The following is a 14233-nucleotide window of genomic DNA, read 5'->3' as shown; positions in this document are numbered from 1 at the left end:
TTTTCAGGTGTAACCCAAGATCACTCTCTGAATAACTGACTTGATCAAAGTCACACAGTAGGCAAATTGCGGTAGAAAGAACCAAACCCAGTAACCTTCTCACTGCAGGAAGCAGCTTATTAAAAGCTCAAGACCTTAATCCTCTACACAAACTGCCAGACCCATAAGGAATTGGGAGCATGCATTCCTGCATGTTGCTTTTGTGAAAAAGCTAATGGTATTAAAATGTTCATTATTTTATAAAAACATCAAAACTGTAGTACTTAGAGAAAAATTCAGCAATTACTGCTAGTCCAGAGAGAATTTGCTGTTTATTACACATTTGTACTGTATAAAAGCATAAAGGGGAGGACTATGAGATGGCAGCACATAAACCATTCTCAACAAGCTGGATGACTCAAATTCATCAAGCATATTCACCAAAACTGCAGGCGATCTTAAGAATAAAGCAGTTTTGCAGGAGTCAAGCATGTCAGATATGCCATGTGGGGGATTTTACTACACACACCAATGCTATGTGCTAGTTCTGTGGTTACACCACTACAGGGAAACCAGGAACACACTCAAAGAGTAAAAAAATAGCTCACAAGTGTCACTTCACCTTGCAAGTGAAGCCATCCTAGGGCTTGCATCTTTAGGGACATGGGAGTGGGAAGAACTCCAAGCACAATGTTCTCCAGTGCCTATATAAATACGTATATTACTGAGCTAAAAAACAGAGCCAAAGACTATTAAAAAAAACAGTCCTTGTCCTATAAAACTCAGCGGGTGTGTGGAGCAAATGCAATTACACATAAAAAGTTATAAAATCATTGGGCTAAATTCATACAGTTACAATGAAGAGTCCACAATGCAATGTCTACACCTAGCAGTAACTTTTTGGAATTCAGAGAGTCCTAACTCTGTGTGGTGCTTCTGCACAATATGTGCTGCCCTGCAGAGGGCTTGCCCAGCTGCTATGCTGTATGCTAATGAAGCAGTCCATAGGTTAATTAGGGTCCATATTAGAACATCAAAGTTTCAAAACTTCGAATGTTCTAATATCGACCCATATTCAGCGAAAGCTGAAAACATCGAACATACAGAACAGGAAAAAATTTGCTGTTCCAAAGCACATACACACAACACAAGCACACCAAGCAAACAGCAATCCACAAACATACACCTAAAACCTTACACCTAACCCTACGCTAAACTATACACACACCACTAACTATCCACTTACCTTAATCCAAACCCTAACCCTAAGGTCCGTCACTATCGCACACTCATCTCACCCGTGCCCTAACCCTAACTCACCTACCCTGCCCTAACCCTCACATTCACACAATCGCACACATACCTAACCCGCACCCTAACCCTAACTAACCTAACCCGCACTCAATTGCACACTTACCTGAACCCGACTCGTAACTTTCCACCACAGTGCTGAAAATACTGAAGCAACAGAAATGGACAACCAAATTCTTTCCCTAGGAAAAAATGTGGTTTTCTGTTGCTTTGATATTTTCAGCTTTCACTGAATAGGGGTCGATATTAGAACATTTGAAGTTTTGAAACTTCGATGTTCTAATATAGACCCGTTAATTAGCCATGTTTGCTCTCCCCAAGAACCACCTCAAGAAATGCATCCACATGCCAAGTGATTCATGTCATTGCTCAGACTTGTAGATCAGCACAGGCTCTCCCAACGCATGGAGGTAGTGAATATTGCCAAAAGGTCATGTTCATCTGCTGTGGTAGGGATAAGTGTGTGCATGAGCATATATGAGGGGCATGTAACTGTGTGTTTGCCTGGGAGGTAGCAGTAAGGGAGTTAGTAAGGGAGTCAGGTAGGTGTGTGCATGTGGGTGTGAATGGATGACAGTGTGAGTGAGATTGCGTGAGTATGGCACTGTGTGTGTGTGGGGGGGCTTGAGGTGGCTGACATATATCCACACATCATTAGACTAACAAGCAGTGTCAACAACATTGGGTAGGGAGATCATTAGCCACCAGGGATTACTCAACTATGGGAATGAAGGGCACTAGCCACTAGGGATGACATGAAAAGACCTGTGCCATATTGGTATTTAAACCAGTAAGGGGATCAGCAGGTGGTGGGAACACTAGACACCACTGAAGTCTATTCCTGTCTTAATGGCACAAAAACCAGTACTGGAGTCAGAGAGTGAATGAATACCACACCAGGGAAGGCTATCCATATGTAATGACACTGAAACCAGAAGGGGATTAGAGAAATAGTAGATCACCAAAGAAGACTCTCCATGCCTGAATGGCAGCTAAACCAATATGGGAATTGGGGGCAAGAGCACTAGACACCTCAGATATTACTCCCATGCTCTAACTGCACTTAAAACAGTACAGTAATTGGGAAGTGGGGAGAATCACTAAACACAAGCATTACTACACAGTTGTGTGCTGTAATTGTACTTAAACAAGTGTAGACAATTGGAGTGGTGGGGATAATCACTAGACACTATGGACACGGGGATATGATGTGGGACTGAGACCTTCCATGATTTCCAAGAGTCAAAAAAAAAGGAGTCATCAAGGGCTTTCAGGCAACTAAGGGACAGGAAAGGTGTCTGAGTCATGCTTCAGTGTTTACATTTGTGTCGGGGAGAGCAAATGAGGGAGTGGGATGGCTGTAATTACACTATGCAGCTGCCATATTTACCTACTGCAGGAAGTTCTGATTTATACATCAATAGCTAATGTAATTCAGAGACATGCAAATTAACCCATAATGAGGTCTTTCCTCTTTGCAGCTAATTTGACCTTAATTATAAAATACTACATTGAGAATGCAGGGCCTTTTGTCTCTGGGCCATACAGCCCATGGTGAGAAAGTTAATGAATCTCTGGGATTAACTAATAAAGGGAAGGATGATAAATAAAGTAAATCAAACAATAAATCAAAATGAGAAATAAAGGCAGGATGGGTTAAAAATCTAATAGATAGAAAAAAAGAGAGGCAAGTAATGATATAAAATGGAAGCCAGACAAACACTCATAGGTTCATAGGTTCATAGGTTGGTACTAAGCTAGCCAAACAATTCCCCAGATATTTTTTCCCACAATATTTACTTCCCTGGACCCCTGTCTAGTAGGGCGACTGATGTGAACTCTGAGGTAAATTTCCTATCTCCCATCCAATCGTCAAGGTTCCTTTTGAAGAGGGCCAAGGAAGTGCTCTGCTTGACATGTATGGGCAGTCTATTCCAGAGTATGGGGAGTCTCTGTGTCAAGAAACTATCCCTCCAGCATGTTTTGTTTGTTGTGATGACAAGCTTTAGATCCCTGAAGTATGTAGCTCTGAAGGATTGGGATTTCTTTAAGTGGAGCATGTCCAACAGCTCACGATTTGACATGGCCTTGTATGTTAAGCAGAGATCGCCTCTGAGTAGACGATATGCCACAGAGTATTGCTGGAGTTTTTTTAGACTGTCAGTATAGGGCATCTGCTTTACGCCTGTGATTCTTTTAGTGAGGTATTTCTGCGGCCTTTCCAGCTGTTGCAGATGTCTTGTGAGGTACATACCAAATGGGGAATTGTACTCTATAATGAGTCTAATGAAGGATGAGTACAGTGGGACAATGACCTCTTTTTTTCTGGATGAAAAGCCCTTATTGATGAGGTGTGCCACATAGAAGGATTTCCTGACTGTGGTGGCGATGTGGTTTTCGAAGGTGAGACCACTGTCCACATGTGTCCCTAAGTCTCTCATCACACTTTCAGTGTTTAGTGTACTGCCACCTATGTGGTAATTCATGGGTACATGTTTTTTTCCCAAAGAAGATAACTATACATTTCGTGGCATTAAGCTTGAACCCATGGCTCTGGCACCAAGCATCTGTTTCTGTAAGGCCCTTTTGCAGAATATCCACATCATTTGGGGATTCAATAATGACTCCCAGTTTGCAGTCATCTGTGAAATGTGTTAGCCAGAGTCCCTTAGTGTTGGCTTGTACTTCAGAGAAGTAGATGTCAAACAAGAGCAGTCCCAGGACTGAACCCTGAGGTACTCCACTTGTCACTTGTCTGGAGCTGGATTTGGAGTCAGCTACTTTTAAAGTCTGGGTTCTGTCAGTAAACCAGTTGGCAACCCATTGAGTGACATAGGGATTTATGCCCAGCTTAGTAAGTTTATCTATGATTCCAGAGTGGGGGTTGGTGTCGAAGGCCTTGTTGAGGTCCAGATAGGCTGTGTGGAGTGCCTTACCCTTGTCCACAGATCTGGAGACTGATTCAAAGAAGTCAGTCAGGTTCAGGAGACAAGATAATCCCTTTACGAACCCAAACTGGGTGGGGTCCAGTGTTTGAAGGTTGCCAATGTCTTAAGTTCCATGATAATCCAAGCTACTTGCAGCAGGTATGGATAGAAGCAAGACAGTGAGGGGGGGGCACTCTACAGAATCCTGAAAGTCCAAAATCCTGAAGACCAAAATACTGAGACCAAAATCTTGAATGTTTAAAATACTGAAAACACACAGGATACCAACACTTATTATATCCTAGCACAAGTACATACAGAAACAAATAAAACACAAACCATATTACTCTTCTCCAAGTATACGCAAGGGGGCAAGCCTTCCTGCACCCCCCACACCCCTGCTACTTAAATATATCAACTCCGAGATTGCACTTAGTGTAGTGAACTGCAATCTCGGAGATGATATATTTAAGCAGCAGGGGGTGTGGGGGGTGCAGCCCCCACATGGGATGTGCAGGGGGGGGGTTGCCCCCTGTATATAGTTGAAGGGTAATATGTTTCTGTATGTACTTGTGCTGTAATATAGTAAGTGTTGGTATCCTATGTGTTTTCAGTATATCGAGTTTTCAGTATTTTGAACTTTCAAGATTTTGGTCTTCAGGATTTTGGGCTTTCAGGGTTCTGTAGCGCTCCCAGGGAGGGTTACCTTGCATTTAACTAAGCTTGCAAAATCACTGCTTGAAAATGGAAATTCTCTTAAAATTTTTAACTACAAAAGTAAGACAGTTCAGAATAATATGCATTTTGTTGAACAGAAATATAAAAATAAACAGTGCCGACAAAGATCTCTAACTAGTACTGCTGCTGTAAATAGATTTGATATATTGGAGCAAGAAATGTATCAGATGCAGTGATGCAGGAATGTACATTAGAGTTTAAATCGTGTGTAGTAGAGGCCCAAAAGATACATGCAAATGACCCATTTAAAAAAGTCCAGTGATCAGAAACACTGGGCAGGTAATAGTAAGCAGTAGTAGAGGCCCAAAGGATACATGCAAATGACCCATTTAAAAAACTCCAGTGATCAGAAACACTGGGCAGGTAATAGTAAGCAGTAGTAGAGGCCCAAAGGATACATGCAAATGACCCATTTAAAAAAGTGCAGTGATCAGAAACACTGGGCAGGTAATAGTAAGCAGTAGTAGAGGCCCATAGGATACATGCAAATGATCCATTTAAAACAGTCCAGTGATCAGAAACACTGGGCAGGTAATAGTAAGCAGTAGTAGAGGCCCATAGGATACATGCAAATGACCCATTTAAAAAAGTCCAGTGATCAGAAACACTGGGCAGGTAATAGTAAGCAGTAGTAGAGGCCCAAAGGATACATGCAAATGACCCATTTAAAAAAGTCCAGTGATCAGAAACACTGGGCAGGTAATAGTAAGCAGTAGTAGAGGCCCATAGGATACATGCAAATGACCCATTTTAAAAATCCCAGTGATCAGAAACACTGGGCAGGTAATAGAAAGCAGTAATAGAGGCCCATAGGATACATGAAAATGACCCATTTAAAAAAGTCCAGTGATCAGAAACACTGGGCAGGTAATAGTAAGCAGTAGTAGAGGCCCATAGGATACATGCAAATGACCCATTTAAAAAGTCCAGTGATCAGAAACACTGGGCAGGTAATAGTAAGCAGTAGTAGAGACCCAAAGGATACATGCAAATGACCCATTTAAAAAAGTCCAGTGATCAGAAACACTGGGCAGGTAATAGTAAGCAGTAGTAGAGGCCCATAGGATACATGCAAATGACCCATTTTAAAAATCCCAGTGATCAGAAACACTGGGCAGGTAATAGTAAGCAGTAGTAGAGGCCCATAGGATACATGAAAATGACCCATTTAAAAAAGTCCAGTGATCAGAAACACTGGGCAGGTAATAGTAAGCAGTAGTAGAGGCCCATAGGATACATGCAAATGACCCATTTAAAAAGTCCAGTGATCAGAAACACTGGGCAGGTAATAGTAAGCAGCAAACTTGTTTATTTGAATACACAAAGCTTGTAGGCCAATGCCCTTTCTCGGTGGCACCTGCAATGTGCCCAGAATTGACTCCTTCTGCAATTCATATGGAGTTATATGTATCAGTAGCATATCTAAATACAATCATACATTCTTTCTTATAATATCTAAATGCAACCATACATTCTTTCTTATAATATCTAAATACAATCATACATTCTTTCTTATAATATCTAAATGCAACCATACATTCTTTCTTATAATATCTAAATACAATCATACATTCTTTCTTATAATATCTAAATGCAACCATACATTCTTTCTTATAATATCTAAATACAATCATACATTTTTTCTTATAATATCTAAATACAATCATACATTCTTTCTTATAAGACCCATTGCTCCTACTACTGTCAGAACTCTCTGGATATCCTTCTTTCACCTTGCCTTCATTTCTGTCTGCAAATCGTAGTGTCTATGACTTGGTGTGTCTCTATAAGTGAGGCTCTGTAATCACTGCATGTAGTAATTTCAGTGATCAGTGCTACAGTCATCTTCTTTTCATGGACTACTATATCTGTTTTTCTGGCATCTATCTTTCTGAACTCTTGGAAATGGGTAATCCAGTATGATACAAACTTCATTGTTCTCTTTGTTTCTTCATGGCTCATGTTTCTCAGCTAGTTCATTATTGCAATGTTTGCACAATCCCCAATGCAACAGTCTTGCCAAATTATTATGTCTTTCAGTACACATGCCCTCTGCCATTAGTCTATCACACCTAGCAACAAGATGTGCAACTGTTTCCATTTCTATTTGCAGAACCTGTGTTTTTCTCTTTCTTCCATATGTTCAATGGACATTGTAAACCAATGTGTTTGTACTCCTCTATCCTTGGCCACTAATATTGACCTTTCATCTTTTGGTTTAAATTTCCTTCTCCTTAACCATTAAATTGATAGATCTTGATTGACATGAGGTTGTCCAGGAGTTTTCTGCACTTGCAACTTTATATATGCCTTTTCCACATTTCTTGCTTTCTCATCTGATCCTTCTCCTTATAGTTTGTTATGACTTAGTTGATTTGTCTACAGATTTAGGAAGAAAGTCAGAAGAATGCTGCATATAATAAAACCTGACACTGACAATAATATATGCACATATATCACTCAGTCTAAAAAAGTCTTATTTAGATGAAAGCGCTTACTGTGTTAAATAAAGGATTTGGTTTTATTATTTTTTGGCATGGTTGTTACGTATGTAAAACAGAACAATAACTATGTGCCATTAAGATGCAATTAGAAACAAATTAGGTGTAAACAGTAGGGTGAGTGTTGTGAAGAATGATAAGATTAGAAATTGTATTGATCTGCAAGCTCTGAATAAAGTTATTACAAGACAGTGTTGCTCATTGGTGAAGATGTGGTCTGAAGAATCCTAAATACTGTAGTTTTCAGTATTACATGCAAGGCAGATTTTCTAGCAGATACAGCTAGATTAGCAAAGCTCAAATGTATGTATATCTAATATTAATAAAGAATTGGAAAAGTGTAGATTTCTTACATTTATGTTAGACATTTCATCAGTAGAAAAACGTTTCCAAAGAGCTGGTTTCCAAGTCATTGAAGTCTTGGATGGTGTTGCAACCACCACAGATAATTTGTTAGTGCAATGTCATTCACAAGAAAAACATGATAAGAGACAAATACAGTGGCTGATTAGAAGGAGGTGGCATAATTTCAAGCTAAATAAAAGTAAGTGTAAAATTAGAATAACAAACTCAGACTACATGATTCATATTGTAAAGTGAGGGGGACTGAAACCTTGATCTAGAAAAATTTGAATAAATATACAAATGTCTAGGCCAAAAGATAAATATGCATTAAAAGAGGTATGCCACATATCCTGTGCAAACTGCATTAACTCGCTGAAATAATACACCATCAAAAACTAATTTCCAGAAAAAATTCCCATCAAAAGCTTAAGACTAAAAACATAAAACATAGTACAACTTTCAGTCAAAATGGAAGTAGAATGAAAGACACCAAAGTCTGAAATTCACTATACTACCCTATTACACATCAGTCATTCAGTATGCAGTGCAACGTAATGAGAGGGTACTGCACTTTTTGAGTATAACATCCCTCAAAGGAGATGTTATCTCCATAATTTGTAGTTGCTCGGTTAATTATAAAAGACCCACAGCACTTATTAAAAAGAAGAGCTGCAAATGATTCCATTACAGTTAGCAAAAAGAGGGATGTTTTATTCTTATACAGTTATTCACATTTAATAAACTTAAACTGTTACTGTACACTTTTATGATTAAACAGATTATTAGTCAATGCTTTCCTTTTAAACACCCAATTACCCACCCATCCTCTGTTGCCATAACTATCTTTCCACATTATCTATCTTCAACTTTCACAACTTTACTGCACAATAATTCTTTGCATCTCATTTTACAAATAAAAAAATGCAGATGAAAACATCATTTATCCAATGTATCTTCCTTCTTATCATTTCTTCCACAAAGTATCATATTTCTATCATATTTCTATCAATTTAAAATTCATAACTATATTTTCCTAAATAATTCCCAAAACCTCAATCCTTACATTTCAAAAACACACAGCCAGTCGTTTTCTGAAATTTACATATATAGTATAACTTTTCTTCCTGTAACCTATACTTCCTGATTGTTTTCACTGGCACCATATCTAATAACAACCTTCACAAAAATTCCGCATATTTTTAAATAATTTCAAATATTTTCTTCATTCAATGAAATTGTAATAGTCTTACATTTGTTTATATGGATACAAAGATTATATCTTTATACTCTTCTCTTCTTTCTATTTTAACTTTCTTAACTTTACTTGCCATACATTCACTTTTCCTATGTGCACTCTTTGCACAACACTCTAACCTTCTTTTACTGTTCTTGCTTCTTCCTTCCAACTAAATTTCTTCGTCTTTTAAATGATAATGTACCAAAATATTTTTTTTTTATTTTAGCATTCATTTATTTCAAAATAAATGTATTGATGCCAAGGTATACTGCTAAATTAAATAAATGTAGTCCAGTATTTTTCTCACTGTTTTATGCAGTTGTTTTTCATTTTAGAGGATTCAACCTTGATCTCCAGGAAAAAAAAATATAATATCTAATAATATTTAACTAGAAATATATAGCCGCATATCTACTATTTTTCATGATATACATGGAACAGCCATGTGCACATCCTTTTAAATGACATCTGAAACATCTTATACTGAAATCTTACTTTTTATGTCTCGGCAAATCTCTTTCTGCTGATTTAGACGTACTTCCTTTCTACCGTGCTTTGTTCCTGACACACATCTCATTCATTGTACAAATATTATACATCCTTGGAGTCATCACCCTTTCCCCTTATTTAATTTCAGATACACCTTTGATAACTGATTTTCCTCTTCTATTACTGCCTTTTTCATCCAAACTTTATTTTTAACAATCATTACCAAATCATCTGCATGCAGCATAAACAATAACAATTTTATTCAATCATCTGATTCTCACCTTGTTTCATCAATTTTACATTAACAATTTCCTACTATGGCACTGATATGGCAATCAAAACCAATGCAAGATACTTTCATTCAGGGGGCATCCTTCTTAATCCTCTCTTTTATTCTTTTTCTCTTTCACAACTACCCCCCATTCACCAACTCTGTAGCACAAGTATTCTCATAAACTGAAATTAAAACTTTAAGCACATTCTTGCCTATGCCATATCTGCTCAATATGATGCATGCTTGAGCATAACACTTAATATTAAAGGCCTTAGTTACATCACATGATACCATTTCTTATTCTCCCCTTTCTTTAGCTATGCGTTACTTATTTTATCTTTATTGGTATCTTAACTTACTTAACCTCACCACCATGCACATTTCATGCAACACTTCTCTTATCAGTTCCTGAAGTCTTTTCTGTAATATTCTCATAAACATCTTATATTACATATCTCCCAGTGTAACCAGCCTTCAATCTTTTACTTTTTTTTTCAAATTAATTTTATCACCTAACAGTATATTTCTTCCTTTATACCCTGAGTCAAACATTCATTTATTTCATTTGCAAAACATTTTTCTATTCAACCCTCATTTCTTTAAAAAAAAAGTTATATTCTAACCCATCTAGTCCTAGAGTAAATTTTTTCATGTGCTTCCTTAACATGTCTTCAGTTTCCTTGCTTGTTAACTGCCCTTGTAAATGTTTTACCTATAGCTTCTTTATCTCACATTTCAATGTTCCTCTTTTATGCCCCTTACTTCCTCAATAAATGTCTCTGCCTTGCTATAATCTCAGTTTTCTTCTATTTCTTCTATCTTATCTACATATTTTCATCTTTATATTTCCCTTATTTTCTTTTCCAGAAAAAATGAAAAGACTTCTGCCTCCTTCCCTTTCAATAAATTGCCACTATACCATATCTGCAGGCTTTTCCTTACTGTTTCTATGCTGCTTTTTTCTGGTTCCCTATCAGAAGCCTGAAACACTATAAGCCTGAAAATCAAAATCCTGAAAACTATAGACTGAAATTTCAAAATCCTGAAAGCCCAAAATCCTGAAACTCAAAATCCTGAAAACACAAAATGGACATACTGACGTCATTGTGGCTTTGCTATTGTTAGCCCTGTGGTGTTGGGTCATGCGTTGGGTTCAGGTAAGTGTGCGGTTGGTTTTATGTTAGGGTTAGGGGCGGTTTAAGTGAGTTAGGTTAGGGCACAGGTTAGGCATGTATGCAATAGTGACAAATATTGGGGTTAGGGGTGGTTTAAGTGAGTTAGGGTTAGGGCACGGGTCAGGTGAGTGTGCGATAGTGACGGACCTTAGGGTTAGGGTTAGGGTCAGGGTCAGTTGGTAGATATTAGTGTCTTTATAGTGACATATTAGCATTATTTGTGTTTTCAGGATTTTGAGTTTCAGGAATTTTTGGGCTTTCAGGATTTTGAACTTTCAGTCTATAGTTTTCCCTATAGTTTTCAGGATTTTGATTTTCAGGCTTATAGTGTTTCAGGCTTCTGATGGGGAACCCTTTTTTCTACATTTAAATACATTCCACTCCTTTTTTTTCTAACAATTCTTTACACTTCTCTAATGACTGTTCATATTTCTGCCTTTCTACCTTTTTCTTGTTTCTACATTTCAAAATATACTTTCTTACGCATTTCTTTAAAATTCGCCCACCAATGCATCACAATATAAAAGGCCTCACTGACTTACGATCTTTCCATTTCATTTTAATTTTAAGTGCTCTACCTTTACTAATTTCTAAGTAACTTTCAAAATTCCTTTTTCTTCCTTAAGTTCATATTTGTCCAGTTATAGCCCATACTGCCACATGATCAGAACTATTCACCATCTTTCTACCCACCTGCATTTCTTGCATGCCCTCAGGAAACAAAGTATAATATATTTATGTCTTTAAATCCCCCCTGTGTATGTAAGCTAAGAAAGCATGTAACTCCATATCAGGTACAGATAACAGGAGGAAAGGGAAGATTAGCTATGATAGTGCTGTGTTTCAAATGGATAGAAATCATGAAACTCATTAGAGTATTCATTGCAGGATCTGTGGATATTAATTCTTAGATGCAAAAGGTGCCGTGAATGAGGATAGAAGATGTTAGAATTATTAAAGAGCTGAGTAGGCAGAAATCAGAGAATAGAGTATTAATGTGAGGTGAGAAAATTTACATGAACAACTTATCAGGGTTGGAGGGTTGCATAATTGTTAAGGTGTTTATCTCAGACACAAGGTGGATAGTTTGATTTACAGCTTTAGTCACATTCTTGGGATGCATAGCTAAGATCAAAAAGGCCCTTGTGGTCAATAGCCTAGTACACACCTACGAATCTCAACTATGAACTACCAACAGCAAACAGAATTGAGAGGAAATAAGGTGAGACTATGTGTACATTACAGAAAGGAAAGTGTGATTTATAAATATTTTGGATGCAAAAGCTACAGTAGAGGGAATCAGAATGTAAGCTGCCAGCCATAATGAATACCAGCTAATTTGGAAGTGAGAATAAACACTATAGAGCTTGAGAACTGGGGAGTAGGTCTGGATGAGGCAGAAAGGGAATGAAGAATGTGGACAACATGGAGCAGCATGAGTGTACTATCCTGGCCATTGTGGCCTGAATTGTGGCTGAAAAGGGTCTGAGTGATCTGACCAATCCTAATCAGATCAAGTTACATATCCAGTTATCAAGTAAATTAAATTATATGTAAATATACTTCCTGAAGACAAAGGGGCAAGATGAATAAGGAAACATGTCAACCAGACGCAGAATTATAGTGGTATCTTGCAAACACAAAACTGAGTGGTTCGTACCGCTGATAACTTTATGAAATGTGATAAATGAATGGGCTTGAGGTGTCAAATGGTTCAGAAAACAATGGTAACCCTCCTCTAGAGTTTCAGCACTAATTAACAGAAGAAAGGAATGGTTCACCACTGCCATATAACAGTTTTATTTTCTTATATGTACCTGTCCTCCTTATGTCTTTTCATACTTTGCAATTTAGAAACAAGGGCCATTCAATCAGTCAAACAATCGACTGCAATATAAAAAATAATTTTATTAAAACAAGTTTAGCGCTTTTGTCTCTTAGGACTTCATCAGAATTAAATCAATGAATACATTTCCTTATTTAAATAATAAATGGGATAGATACATGAGAAGCCAAGATGTGATCCTAACAGACTCTAAGTTAACATTTAAGAATATTTGTACAGTTTTTATATGCATTTTCAATATATTTATATTATTTTTATTGATATACTGAAGGTTTCAATGGGGTAAACATACAGAGAACGTGCATCAATTGTTCCTGTTAAATATTTATTTATTTGATAATTAGACTTTTCTGTCTAATGGTCATTTTGATCACAAGTACATGGACTGAAGCCAAAGACAGCACTACAGCATTGCAGGGCTCTAATGCCTTCCACATATTTAAGCAAGCTGCCACACAGGCAGGGACTAAAGGTGGAGGTGTTTCAATTTACATCAAAAACAAATGCACCTCAAGACCGGTCTAACAATATGATGCACATGAACTTCTCCACATCTAAATTACCATGCGTAAATTCTCATACCGTATCCTTTTAAACTATAGGTCCCCCTCTATGACCCAGGAAGCCTATAACACATACTTAAACATTGTGGAGATACTTCAACAACAAACTGGTACTCCACGGGAAAAACGTGAATTAGACAAACATACATGTAGCACTGTAATCACATGATTCTTACTAACTAATAATTGTACTACTACAATTATCACTTAATAAAAACTTATGATATCATAATTAAGCATTTAAGTACATTATTTTAAAATTTAATTAATTACTTAAGTACTTTAGTTTTAAAATTAAATGAATTACTTAAATGCTGTTCATTGTATTTTTCATATTTTAAAGTATCTAATTTGCCTGCAACTTGTTAGATGTCACTGATTGGAAGCTGTAATTGTTCTAGCTTACTTTAATTTGATTTCATTTACTGAAATAATTTAGTTCAAGAAAAAGTTCAGAGAAAGAAGATAGTAAATGACATGTCAGTGCAATATTCATCTTATTAATGGCAGACTTTATGTCCTTGGTCTTTATTGTAGAGACACACATTGGCTCAAGATCCTGTAGAACAGTACAAAAAGAATACGACTGGCTTAATTTCCTGATTAAACAGGATTCAGCAAAAGTTGAACGTGTTTCTTAGTTTGGAGAACATGGGAGAAGGAGGAGCAGTGTATGTTTCTATAGGGGCAGTAGTAACAGCATAGGATTTACTATTCATAGCCACCCAATGCTCTTTTCAACTTTTATCAGATCTAATTGCCTTGGCAACAAGAGCATCTGCTCTTTCTTCAAATAAGCAGTTGTGGAATTGGGTGGCTTAAATATTCATTGTTAAACTAATCCAATA

Source organism: Protopterus annectens, chromosome 8.part1 (genome assembly GCF_019279795.1).
Source record: "Protopterus annectens isolate FY-2018-M chromosome 8.part1, PAN1.0, whole genome shotgun sequence".
NCBI classification, from domain to species: domain Eukaryota; kingdom Metazoa; phylum Chordata; order Ceratodontiformes; family Protopteridae; genus Protopterus; species Protopterus annectens.
Note: the sequence above shows the minus strand (reverse complement) of the source record.